This window comes from Podarcis gaigeae, assembly GCF_964106915.1.
Source record: "Podarcis gaigeae genome assembly, chromosome: 4".
In the NCBI taxonomy this organism is placed as follows: domain Eukaryota; kingdom Metazoa; phylum Chordata; class Lepidosauria; order Squamata; family Lacertidae; genus Podarcis; species Podarcis gaigeae.
This window is the reverse complement of record NC_139677.1, coordinates 60,456,361-60,469,650: the sequence shown is the minus strand read 5'-3', so window position 1 is coordinate 60,469,650 and position 13,290 is coordinate 60,456,361. Positions and strand designations below refer to the sequence as shown.

The window sequence follows — 13,290 nt, the reverse complement described above, 5'->3', positions numbered from 1 at the left end:
TTGCAATCTAAACTATTATTATAAGTTTGATGAGCATGAAAATACTTAATCTCTACCACTCTGAATGGATTTTTTTTAAAAAAGATTTTTTTATTATTATTCAGAATGGGGGTAGTTTCGTAATGTTTACTTGACCAAAACATCTTCAGTTTATTTACTTATTTTGTCAACCTTGATGTTCCTAAAACGGTTTGCAGAATGGATACAGCATTGTTTTAATTGCTTTAAATCTACAGTTAATGGTTTTTCTTTTTATAAAGAAAATGTAAATGTTTTTTTCTCCAGAATAAGGTATATATTTTTGGACAGCCATGTGTGAGTGATAACAGTATGTTCATTTAAAATATTAACTATTTTTTACCCTTGTGGTATCTGAAGCAGTACTAGAATACCGTTAGCAAAATATTATTTTAATTAAGCATCTAATTATTTCTGTGGAGTCACACAACTGGGAAAATGACTTGGTTACCAAAACCTGTAAGCTCATGTTTATAATACGGAAATATTTGTGTTGGATAATATATAATATATTGGATAATATAGATTGTATTGAGTATATGTAAAGTTTGTACAAATATGTTGTTTTTTGTTCATGACAGTGTTTCATTGAATGCATAATTATAGAATTTAAATTAAGGTGATTAATATTTAGTAAAACACTATCATTTCTCAAGATACATTATAAAGTATTATAACTGGGAGCTCCATGGTGTGTGTTTGAAAGTAAGAATGCTTGGATGGCAATACAGTTAGTTGAATAGTGATAATGCCATGCTTTTCAAGGAGAGGGGGAGTCTTTTAGTATATCATTTGGAACAGGAAGAAGTAAGAGGACTGCACAAAACAAATATATCCAAAAACTTAGGAGAAATCTAAGTGTAACATAAATGTTAACAATTGTCATGTTGTCTTTAAAAAAGGAACCATTGGTGTTCATCAGATAATTTATGGTATACATATTAATTATTAAGTTCTCCTTATAATTTCAGGTTTTGCAGATTCAACTTAACTTAATTAGTTTGAGCGAGGTTTTTATTTTTAATGAGACTTAATGATACTGATATACTGTATTATACTAATTATGGGATAATGCGCTATTCCTTATGTAACCAAGAAACAATAAACTTTGATTTTATACTGACTGTTACGAGATACTTCTAATTTTTCATCCCCACAATACAGCACCAAATAACTATATATTTGCAAACATAAAAATATGCTTACTGTCAGTGATGCATGTACCATGCTTACTGTTCAGCTGAAGCCTTATACGGTTGTATTTATTAGTTCCAAATAAAGAATCTTTAGACAAAAGACTGCACGTGAAGTATATTGCCTGTAGATATTTTTTAAAAACTAATTTGTATGCAGCCAAATGCAAGGTTTATATGATTTGTGTTGTGTTTGCTTTAAGAACAGGGCTTCATTTTCCTTTTTTAAAAAAAGACAGAACCTGGTTATGCTATAATGTTGAGCAGTGATTTAGTATTGTAGTGCATATACATATATAACTTTTAGCAAGACTCAAATCATAAACATGACCCCGCCCCAAAATTGATATACATGCTTAAAACTTTTGAGTCATTGGAGGACATGAGGATATTTATGTGTATGGGACTTCTTGTGCTGTGTATACTCTTTCAATCCATCCACACTCTTCTGCCATACTATATCCTCCGGATACTGATATCTTTGATCCATGGAGTAGTTTCATTGTTTATATCAATGTGTTATGAGGGAAGTTAGATCAACAGTGTCGTAGAATGATCACTAGTGTGGGTGCGGTGATCTCCAAGCTTCATAGTAATGAATTGTAATTGGCCAATTAATGTGCCCTAGGGTAGGTGAAGAATGAGGTATATTGCAGTGTACAGATTTAAAATTTTGTCTCAAAATATGTAATCATAACACATAGCCTAGCTACATATTACACTTTCATGGTTTGATATTAGGTGGAATTTGATGAACAAGGTGACAAAGGGTAAATTTCATTCAGAGGACCTGTTTGCACTAAACAGTTAAAGCAGTGTCATACCACTTTAACCAGTTATAGCTTACTCTAAGGAATCCTTGGAACTGTGGTTTGTTTGTGCTGAGCAATGTCAGGAGACCCATATTCCCCTCACAGGTCTACAATTCCCTTAGAGGTTTTACACTCAATAAATCTTCCCAGGGAACTCTGTGAATTGTAGCTCTGTGGGGGGAATAAAGGCCTCCTTACGACTCTTAGCATCCTTAACAAACTACACTTCCTGGGATCTTGTGAGGGGAGGTATGAGTTTAAAGTGGTATGATAATACTTTAGATGTGTAGTGCAGATTGGACCAGACGTCTCAGCTATCAGAACCTGGCTACGTCTCACACTGCTAGTGTATTATAAGGGGGCTCTGTGTTGTAGCACATCATCACCTCCCTAACCTGAATGCCCCTGTTCAAGGTTCCAGCTAGCTATGCCCACCTTTAGACTACTAAAATGCAAGGGGCTCAAGCAGGGCATTTTACTCTCCTAGCTTGGTCCCCACCCCCCCTGATTTTCTCAACATTTTATGGGGATTTGTTACTAGAACTTTTTCTTATTAAAATATTTTTGTAGTTCTGGAAACCTTGGGGTGGAAACCTGCTGATACTTCCCTCTTGTTTCTTTGACACCCTAATTTGGATTCAATCCTTCTGGCACTTACCCCTTAAGTTTGCTGTTAGAAGAGGGATGTACCTGGGCTCTCAGTTTCTGCAAACAATTTGGAAGTGTTAGGGGATCCCTAGCAACCATGCTTTCTCTAGTTTTCAGCTCCTCTCAAAAATGGAAACTATTATTATTTCCAGCCAGCAATGAGGAAAAGGTAGGAGAGGTACCCTAGAAGATTAACACATCAAGAAGAGTCAGAAAGGACTTCTACTTTTAAGAGTTGAATATGAACTAACATTCCATGAACTGCAGAGTAGTTGTAGAGAGAAACAAGTGATGAAAACTAGTCTTCAGTGAAAGTCTATAGTAGCCAAAGACCAGTGGCGTAGCGTGGGGGGTGCAGGGGGGGCCGGCCGCACCGGGCGCAACATCTGGGGGTTAGGGTTAGGGGGCGCAAATCCATGGGTTAGGGGGCACAAATCCATGGGTTAGGGGGTGCAAATTACTTGCCTTGCCCCAGGTGCTGACAACCCACGCTACGCCAATGCCAAAGACAGAGGAGTTCCTGACAAGTATGCCTAAGATTTAAGCCTTAATCTTTCAGTTTTTGCACTTATTTTTGTAATGTAAAAACAGTAGCAGCACCTTTCTAGTTTGGCCGCATTGTTTGGAAAAATGCTTAGGTCTTAAAAGTCCTGTGAGTTCTTCCCTGACAACAGAGCTGTCTGCCCTCAAGCCCGTAAAGCAGTTTTCATGGCTGAGTATCCCGCAGCACCACATTTCTTTCTAGAGAACCCACTTGACCTAGTTTCTATCACTGTATTATTTACTCTTTTTTTTGTTAAGCATGCTTAGCAAAATACAGACCTTGTTAGAGCCAAGTCAAAAACAACAAGTAGGCACATTAATGGTACAAAGTGTTTATTTATTAAATTGTACTTAGCATCACAGAATCATAGATTTGTAGAGTTGATACCCCCAGGGTCATCTAGTTCAACCCTTGGCAATGCAGGAATCTCAACTAGATTATACATGACAGATTGTCATCCAAGCTTTGCTTAAAAACCTCCAAGGAAGGTGAATTCACCACCTCTTGTGGAAGTCTGTTCCACTGCTGAACAGTTCTTACTGTCAGAAAGTTCTTCCTGATGTTTAGTCGGAATCTCCTTTCTTGTAACTTGAAGATCCTAGCCTGTGGAGCAGGAGGAAACAAGCTTGCTCCATCCTTCATATGACAGCTCTTTAGCTATTGGAAGATGACTATCCTATATCCTTTAAGCTTCTCTGCAAGGCAATGGGGAACTTTGTCAACAGTCTTGCTGAACTCAAGATATACTATGTTCACTGCTTTCTCCTGATCCACAAAAATAGTAACTATCAAAAAGAAAAAGAAAAAAGAAATGAGATTCATCTGGCATGACTTCTTTTTGAGAAAGCCATGCTGGGTCTTAGTACTGTAATCACAGCATCTTTTTCTAAGTGCTCAAGGACTGACCCTTTCATTATCTGCTCTAGGACATTTCTTAGTATTGGTGTCAAGCTCACAAGTCGGTAGTTGCCTGGGTATCCCCCCCCCCTTTTTTTGAAGATGGGGACAATATTCGCCCACCTCCAGTCTGTGGGGACCTTACCTGTTCTCCAAGAATTCTCAAAGATAATAGACAGATTCTGCAATTACATGCGGATGGGGTTTCTGTTACTTGCCTTTGTGTATGACAGCTGGTAACACTCTATCCTTATGATGATGTATGATTGGACAGTAAACTAATCAACTATCCTTTGTCATTGGTAGTAGACTGGGAGCAATAGAATACAAATTAGGGAGATCAGAAGGCCTCCATCATATGCCAATATAATAATGTTTTATAAATCTGTGGTATGGCCACACTTGGACTACTAAGTACAGTTCCAGTCAGTTCATCTCAAAAAGGACAGTGTGGCACTGGAAAAGCTTCAGAAAAGGGCAACCAAAATGACTGGAGCAACTCTTTTTATGAGGATTTTTAATTTTTTTAAAAGGGTGAGCTTGGGGGAAGGAATGATAATGCATAATGTAGAGAAGTGAATTGAGGAAAGATGTAATTATGGCCACCAACTTGGCTGGCTTTAAAAACAGGTTAGACAAATTGATGGAAGGTAAGGCTTTCAGTGGCTACATGTCTTGACCAAGATTCCCTTCCCCTATGTCTCTTAGTGAGAGATGGTGCCCCATCTTGTGGAACCTGGACACTGTACTCTTTGCTGAAAATCATCATTTTAATTTTTTTAAAAAAATACCTATAGCACACTTCTTTTTGCCAAACCTAAGGCAGCTGTTATTAATGCAAGAGAATTCTGAAAACAAACAAACCAAAAACACAGCCATCAGCAATTTTCCTGCACTAATGATTTGGAAGCAATGGTTTCCTATTTGAATGACAATATTTTAAATTAAACAAACCCTTTTAAGAATATTTGTGTTGTTGGGCAAAAGTTGTCACTGTTCAGAGGGCCTTCTTGGTAGTGGCGCCTGCCCTGTGAAACACCCTCCCATCAGATGTGAAGGCAATAAGCAATTATCTTATTTTTAAAAGACATCTGAAGGCAACGTTTAGGGAAGTTTTTGTGTTTTTAATATTTGGTTTGGAGCCACCCAGAGTGGGCAGGGTATAATTTTAATTATAATTATTTAAACAAACAAGCAAAAGCTGGAAATGTTAAAAGTGCCTTCCCTGCCTTATTGAGCCAGAACAACACTTTTCAGATAACGCTGCCATCTCATCAGAACTACATGTAAAAAAGTATATCCCCCCCCCCCCTTCAACTTGTTGTCTTTCCTGAACTCATTATTATGAAGTAAGAATGATTTGGAACCTGCTTGGAATCCTACACCCATTAACATTGTGATTCTGACTTTAGGGAGGCTTATTGACAGTCCCTTTCCAGATCTGTGGAACCCATTGATTTAGCTTATTTGCATAGTCCTGCTAACCATACAGAGTGACTAAGACCTCTTGGCTTTGTTCCTGCCAGCCCTGACTGTCATGAAGCAGTTTAATGTATTCTATACTTCCTGAATAGGGACACGGGTGGTGCTGTGGGTTAAACCACAGAGCCTAGGACTTGCTGATCAGAAGGTCGGCAGTTCGAATCCCCACAACGGGTTGAGCTCTCATTGTTCGGTCCCTGCTCCTGCCAACCTAGCAGTTTGAAAGCACGTCAAAGTCAAGTAGATAAATAGGTACCGCTCCGGCGAGAAGGTAAACGGTATTTCCGTGCACTGCTCTGGTTCACCAGAAGCGGCTTAGTCATGCTGGCCACATGACCTGGAAGCTGTCTGCGGACATACGCCGGCTCCCTAGGCTTATAGAGCGAGATGAGCGCGCAACCCCAAAGTCGGTCACGACTGGACCTAATGGTCAGGGGTCCCTTTACCTTTACCTTTTTATACTTCCTGAATGCTGTTCATAGTTGTGTCTGCCATCCTTAACCTGCCCACACTGGCTTTCTCAGATTAAGGGACTTATTTTTTTTAAAAAAATTACAAGTTCTCTTAAACTGTCAAATGGGAATTTGTGTTATTTCGATGTGGGAAAATCATATTTATGTGACATCATTATGTCAGTTTAGTGATGCTTATACTTATTTTGAACATGATGTTGTATAGCAGAACCTGATGCTTGTGTCAGCGCAGACTATCTCAAGCTAAAGTTCATTCTGAAATGATAACTGTAGGGCCCATAAAGCAAAATATCATGTTAAAAAATGTCATGTCAGAATACCTCTTGGGCACTTAATCAGGTCAAAAAGTAATATAATAATCTTTTTGGCTCATCTGTCTTTTCGCCCTGAAAGCAAGGACTAGTTGGAGTCTGATCAGAATTCTGAGTCCTTTAACATCTTGACAATGACTTTGGCTGATTTTTCCATTAATGCCTTACATACATTTATTACTACTTACTGGTGTGCATTTAAATTCCTACTATAATTTGAATTAGGGCTCAGTAAAAATCTAATGTCAATTTTCACAATAAAAAGGGAATGTACCCCTGTTGTCAAGGCAACTAGTCTATTACTCCCCAGTCTTGGCACACAACAAAGTGTAGAGCATACTCCAAAAGAATGACTTGGTTCGCCACATAATCACAACTGATGGACTAAGTAGCATTGTACTTAGTAGCACAATAAGGAGGAATAAATAAATTGGATGCTTGAGGAACTGAATTTCTGATCCTTACCACCTCCTCCTGGATCTCCCAGATAATGTCCACCTGGAACAACATGGGGTTTGGAATGTAGTTATTCTTCAGATTTCACAGATCTCCAAATTCTGTGAATTCTTGGCTCAAAAAAATGCCAAGTTGCATTAAAAATATTTTAGGAGAAAATATGTTTTGTATTGTATAAAGTCAAAACAATATGTGTTTCAATATGTACTTTTAATAAAAGAAAAATATATGTGTATTTAACTAATTTCATGCAGAAAACATCAGTACAGAAATGGGATGGAAAACTTAATGAATGAACATATGTGAAAATGATACAGGCAAAAAATAGACTGACAGGGCCATTTCTAATTATCATCATGTAATCATTGTTTCGGGACGCAGGTGGCGCTGTGGTTTAAAGCCTCAGTGCCTACGACTTGCCGATCGAAAGGTCGGCGGTTTGAATCCCTGCGGCGGAGTGCGCTCCCGCTGCTCGGTCCCAGCGCCTGCCAACCTAGCAGTTCGAAAGCACCCCCGGGTGCAAGTAGATAAATAGGGACCGCTTACCAGCGGGAAGGTAAACGGCGTTTCCGTGTGCGGCTCTGGCCCACCAGAGTAGCGATGTCACGCTGGCCACGTGACCCGGAAGTGTCTTCGGACAGCGCTGGCCCCTGGCCTCTTGAGTGAGATGGGCGCACAACCCCAGAGTCTGTCAAGACTGGCCCGTACGGGCAGGGGTACCTTTACCTTTTACCTTTAATCATTGTTTCAATCAATTGTATGTAAATTTGCTCGGGATTCTTCTAGTTTGATCCACCCCCACATTTTTCAGTAGATATTAATTTTATATTTTTTGTTATTAATCTTGACCATTGATTTTCTGTATTGTCTATGAGCTTTAATCATTAATTTTCATTGCATCATATTAATTCCTTGGCCCATTGTTCTCTGAGCCCCCCAAGTGGAACAGACAGTGGCTGAGAAAGTTCAAGAGCAAGAGGCTGCATTCCTATACTCGCTTGCTTCAGAGTCCCACTGAACTCAACTGGGCTTCCTCCTACGAAGGCACACAGAGGATTACATTTTGACTGTTGAAAATAGGAGAAAAGAAAATGGAGGAAGCCTAGGAAAAAATATGCATAGCGAGAAAAATAATGACAGGAGGATTTTGTTTGAAGATTCAAGAATATTTTTTATAACTACAAGTCTGACAATTAGCCATTGAAATCAAATGTTGAAAATCAAATATGTATAATCTACCCCTTCCTCCAGTCTTAGTTTTTGTTTCCCTCTTAGGGTTGTCAGATCACAGGGTTGCAGAGGCAACAGAAGTCTTTCAGTTGGCTGGATTCCCTTTTTATCCAGCAGCCATGTCTCTTTCTAGATCTACTAATCCTAGGCTCCTTTGCCTTCTGTCCCTAAGTCCTTCAAACCTCCCTTAGGGTGCAATCCTATCTCCACTTACCTAGGAGGAAGCCTCATTACTCAATGGAATTTACTTGTGAGTCAACATACATAAGAGTACGCTACTCATTTATCTTTCTTCTTCCTTCATGTCCATACCAACAATCTGAGGTTTTAGGCCAGTCCTACTTTCTCATCAGAGGGACACGCGTGCCGCTGCGGGTTAAACCACAGAGCCTGGGACTTGCCGATCAGAAGGTCAGCAGTTTGAATCCCCTCGACGGGGTGAGCTCCCGTTGCTCGGTCCCTGCTCCTGTCAACCTAGCACTTTGAAAGCACGTCAAAGTGCAAGTAGATAAATAGGTACCGCTCGGGCGGAAAGGTAAACGCCGTTTCCATGCACTGCTCTGGTTCGCCAGAAGCGGCTTAGTCATGCTGGCCACATGACCTGGAAGCTGTATGCCAGCTCCCTCGGCCAATAAAGTGAGATGAGCACCGCAACCCCAGAGTCGGGCACAACTGGACTTAAAGGTCAGGGGTCCCTTTACCTTTACTTTCTCATCAGCTCCCTTATTTCTTTATCCCTACCAGTGGCGTAGCATGGGGGGTGCAGGGGGGCCGGCTGCACCGGGCGCAACATCGGGGGGGGGCGCACTCGCACTTGCAGCTCTCTGCCCCTACCTGGCTCACTCCCTCTCTCTCAGTGCTGTCACAGATTTTGCCCCGGGTGCTGACAACCCACGCTACGCCACCGATCCCTACCACATTTGTCCCTTCCTCAAGTCTTTACCTTTCCACATTTTGTTTAGTCAGCCTCTCAGCTAGCCCCTGATCACTCTTTTAGCTGTCCTCATACCACCTCTCTGACCTTAAGTGTTACAAGGCTTCTACAGATCTCATTTTTATCCATTGTGTGTCTCCCTTCCTTCTCTTTCGGTTATTCTCTCTTCAGGTTCTTGTTTCTCAGCCCATGTATCACTTGCTCCCATGCTCCATCCTGGGCTTTCTTTCTAAAGTACTGCCCACTCCTATCATTTCTTTAGGGCAAGGTTAAATCCTATAATGCCTGACCTTGGTCATACTTGCTGGAACAAGTATAAGCCCAACAACCACTGGAAGGTCACTGCTTCCCCATCCCTGTAGTAGTAAAACTGATGACTTTATTTTCCTTCACTGAAGCGTTTTTAAAAATACACTTAATTTTCCATAAGGCTCACCATTGCCATCTAGTTTCAAATTGTATATTGCAGTTAAAACATTTTATTTGTGGCTGTATAGTTGAGTCCCTGAACTACAAACATTATAATAACTTTGGGTCAAAGTTCTTTTCAATGCTTTTCTTTTTTGCATTTAACATGATTGTTTGATAGAAAACAAACAAAATAGGTGTAGGGACTTTGGAAGGTGGCAAGTGGTTTAACTCTTTCCTTCCTCACCAGGACCCCACTGAAAACCCTAATGGGAGCAAATGGCAGGAGAGGGGATTTTTGTTGAGCCTGTGGCAAGCAGGGAAACCAACCTTTCCTGCAACAGTCCCAATCAGGCATGGCCACGCCTACTGGTTTGTTGCTGTTGTTGTTAAGGTGAATTGCAAAAATACATGTAATGCCAAATGTAGTTATAAACTTCATAAGCATTTCATGCCAGCATTGTAGCTCAGCCAGATGGAACTGGAAGGTTCCCTGACTCAAGCACAGTACAATATTGAAGCTTAGCCAATCCATGACAGAGGTGTTGCTATGGCATGGCCAGTGCAGTCCAGCCTGTCAGCATCTCCATGGCTCCTTTTCCTGTTAAGGACTTACTTTTCAGCTCCTCCTCACCCCATGTAAAATGATGGATGAAATCAGACTTAAATTTAGTGTTAATTCACTACAGGGCTTACTCGTTATCAGTTCACATCCTTCTTAGGTTAAAATTTGAAATTCTAAATAGCAAAAAGCATTTGTTTTCCATTGGTATTACTTTCAAGCAGTGGCGTAGCGTGGGGGGTGCAGGGGGGCCAGCCGCACCGGGCGCAACATCTGGGGGTTAGGTTTAAGGGGTGCAAATCCACGGGTTAGGGGGTGCAAATTACTTGCCTTGCCCCGGGTGCTGACAACCCACGCTACGCCACTGCTTTCAAGTAATATTTTATCTTAAGGAAGTTCAAAGCTGTATACTTAAAGAACTTCAGGTGTAACTTTTTGGCTTGTATATCACAAACTGTATACATCTGTGTCTAGCCCTCCTTCCACACATTATCTGCATGTTCACGCCGATCCGAGTAGGAATCACAACACACACAGAAGCAGTGTTTCATGCCACACATGCCTAATTGGATGAGGAGCCAATGTTTGTTAATGAATTAATTTAAAATACTGCTTAATGCCAGGATGACTTCTAAGAAGTTTCCAAAACACGAATGCCAATTGTATGACATTGGTAACAATACAGAACAGTTAAAATGAGAATTTAACTAAAATACATTAAAATAGTCCAATTAAAACGTAAGCATCCATCAAAAAATACGCAATGAAACAATTCCCTTAGAAACAGCACAGAAATTTTAAAAGGAGACTTGGGTCAAGAGGTCAAGGGAAAGCGAGGGGGTTGCCAGTTCAGATGGGTCCTCTCATGTCAGCAGGAGGTACTTTCCACAACACTGGTGCCACCAGTAAAAAGCATGCTTCCATGTCCCCACAGGCCATTCCCCAACCTTATATTATCTTTTTGACCTTCACTCGTGTTTCCACTCTTATGTAACCCAAACAGCAGCATCTACATGCAGCAGATTTGGAGTATATACAAAGTTTGCAGAAGCACACAATAATTTTAAGCAGAGCAATCCATAAGCCAGTGACTCATGTCCCAAAGGAGGACTGGTCCTAACTTGCCTTCAGGTGTGCTACTAGCTACCACATAGACTTAAATCATAACAAAGTCTTGATTTCCCATTAAAATATCAAAGCACTTTAAATACGTTGTTTTACAATAAAGCGCTGGATTATATTCACAGAAGTTTGCTGAATGAGTTATTTGGTGACTCTGCTTACCTGAATTCATTTCACTTCTTTAGATGTCTGGGTGCCTTGAAGACATTTTTTAAAAGAGCTAGATTTCTGCCATTTCAGAAACTGGAGGTAAGCTCATAATACCTTTATTTTAAAGTATAAATACAATAAAAGTTTATGTGGAGCGGTGGCAACTTCACACTATGTTGTCCTCAGGCAAGTCACATTCTTTTTAGACTGCACAGTGAAGGGCATGCTAATGGGGAAGCCTCTCATGATCTCTGGCCTTCTTGCTAAGCTAGCTAGTTATGAGATCAACTGTTTTGGTATCAGAGTGGAGTCTGGAAGTGAAGCCTGCTGTGCAAGAGAAAGGAGCTAGAGCAGACCCAGAACTTTTGTTTGTTTGCATTTTTCAATCCCACCTTTCGCTTATCTTGTACCCAAGCTGGTGTATAGATGTTTCCCAGACAGTTGTGCATGCTGGCATTGACCACACGCAAACCTGCTTAGCTTCAAGAAGATGGTGGCCTCCTGTGCCTTCAGACCATATCTGTGATGTGGCAGCAGCAAACAGAGCCCAGTGGTTTTGGTATTTTAGGAATCGGGCCTAATAGCATTTCATACCTTCCAACATTTATCCAATGAAAATAGGGATGTCCCATTTCATGATAATAATTTTACTATTTACACCCCATACATCTTACTGGATTGCCTCAGCCACTCTGGCCAGCTTCCAACATCTATAAAAACATTAAACATTAAAAAACTTCCCTATACAGGATTGCCTTCAGATGACTCAGGGGTCGGATAACTCCATACCCTCCAACATTTATCCAGTGAAAATAGGGACATCCTAAGAAAAAGTGAGACATTCTGAGATCAAATCAGAAATCAGGATGGCTTCTCTAAAACAGGGACATCCCTGGAAAATAGGGACAGTTGGAGGGTCTGGTATTTACTTAATTATTTAGGAATTTATAAGCCATTGCTTACAGAATATAACAAGGCAGAATACAACATATAAAAACAAGTCTGAGCCAGATTTGGCTGCTGGTTAACTACCAAGCCAATTTTTAGGTGTTAGTTTTGGTCTGTGAAGCCCTACACAGCTCTGGTAGTGACCCTATCATGGGCTAGTTTACATGTAGTTATGGTAGTACAGTCACACCTCGGGTTGAAGTAGCTTGGGGTTGAGCATTTTTGGGTTGCGCTCTGCGGAGACCTGGAAGTAACGGAGTGCGCTACTTCCGGGTTTCACAGCTCGCGTATGTGCAGATGCTCAAAATGACGTCACGGGCATGCACGGAAGCAGCGAATCGCAACCCACGCACGCCTAGATGCACAGACGTGGGTTGCGTTCGCTTCAGGATGCGAACAGGGCTCCGGAACGGATCCCGTTCACATCCAGAGGTACCACAGTATATAGCACATACAAGTGCTATATGCATACCATACTATTTTATTGTATTAATTTTCAAGAGCTAGACTGAAGAACTTCCTTGCTATCTTTTGGCTTGCTGATATTTATAGCTGTTATTTTGGATATGCTGATATTAGTTTCATAACCATGATGAGTATGCAATATACATCTAAAATTGTCAATTCTCATATGTTTTAAATTTTGGCATCATCACAAAAGTCTTGAATTGATGTCTGTAGGCTGGGATGTGTCACATTCAAGGTTCACAGACCCATTATGGTGATGAAATATTTCCATATGTAGTTGAAACTGTAACTCATTAATATTCAATAAAATAAAATAAAATACTATAAATGTACCACATGCTTGATTTAAGGTTAGCTATGAGTGCATAGCTTGATCTACATTAGCTAGTCATGCTCCAGAAACAGTTCTGAAGGTTAAAATCAATTTTGTCTTGCTACAGTTTCAAACACAAAGAATACCATTGTTTTCTTCACATGTGGCAACCATTTGCGTTTATATTAAGTTGAAGTGACTGCCATCTAGTGGTCCAAAGAAATTTCAGTCACTGCAACTGAAAACAGCTGTAAGACCTCACAGACATCAGTTCTCATACAGAATACAGATAGGTAGCCGTGTTGGTCTGCCATAGTCAAA

General features: G+C 40.5%; 1 long non-coding RNA gene across 1 annotated transcript in view; it reads left to right on the top strand.

The window, feature by feature from the left end:
- The window catches only part of LOC310843839, a 237,494-nt gene that overhangs the window by 132,917 nt on the left and 91,287 nt on the right, over positions 1 to 13,290 (top strand). Inside the window, exon 5 of the long non-coding RNA XR_014563677.1 lies at positions 11,276 to 11,339. This is a non-coding gene — a long non-coding RNA (uncharacterized lncRNA). The remainder of the gene's footprint in view (positions 1 to 11,275; positions 11,340 to 13,290) is intronic.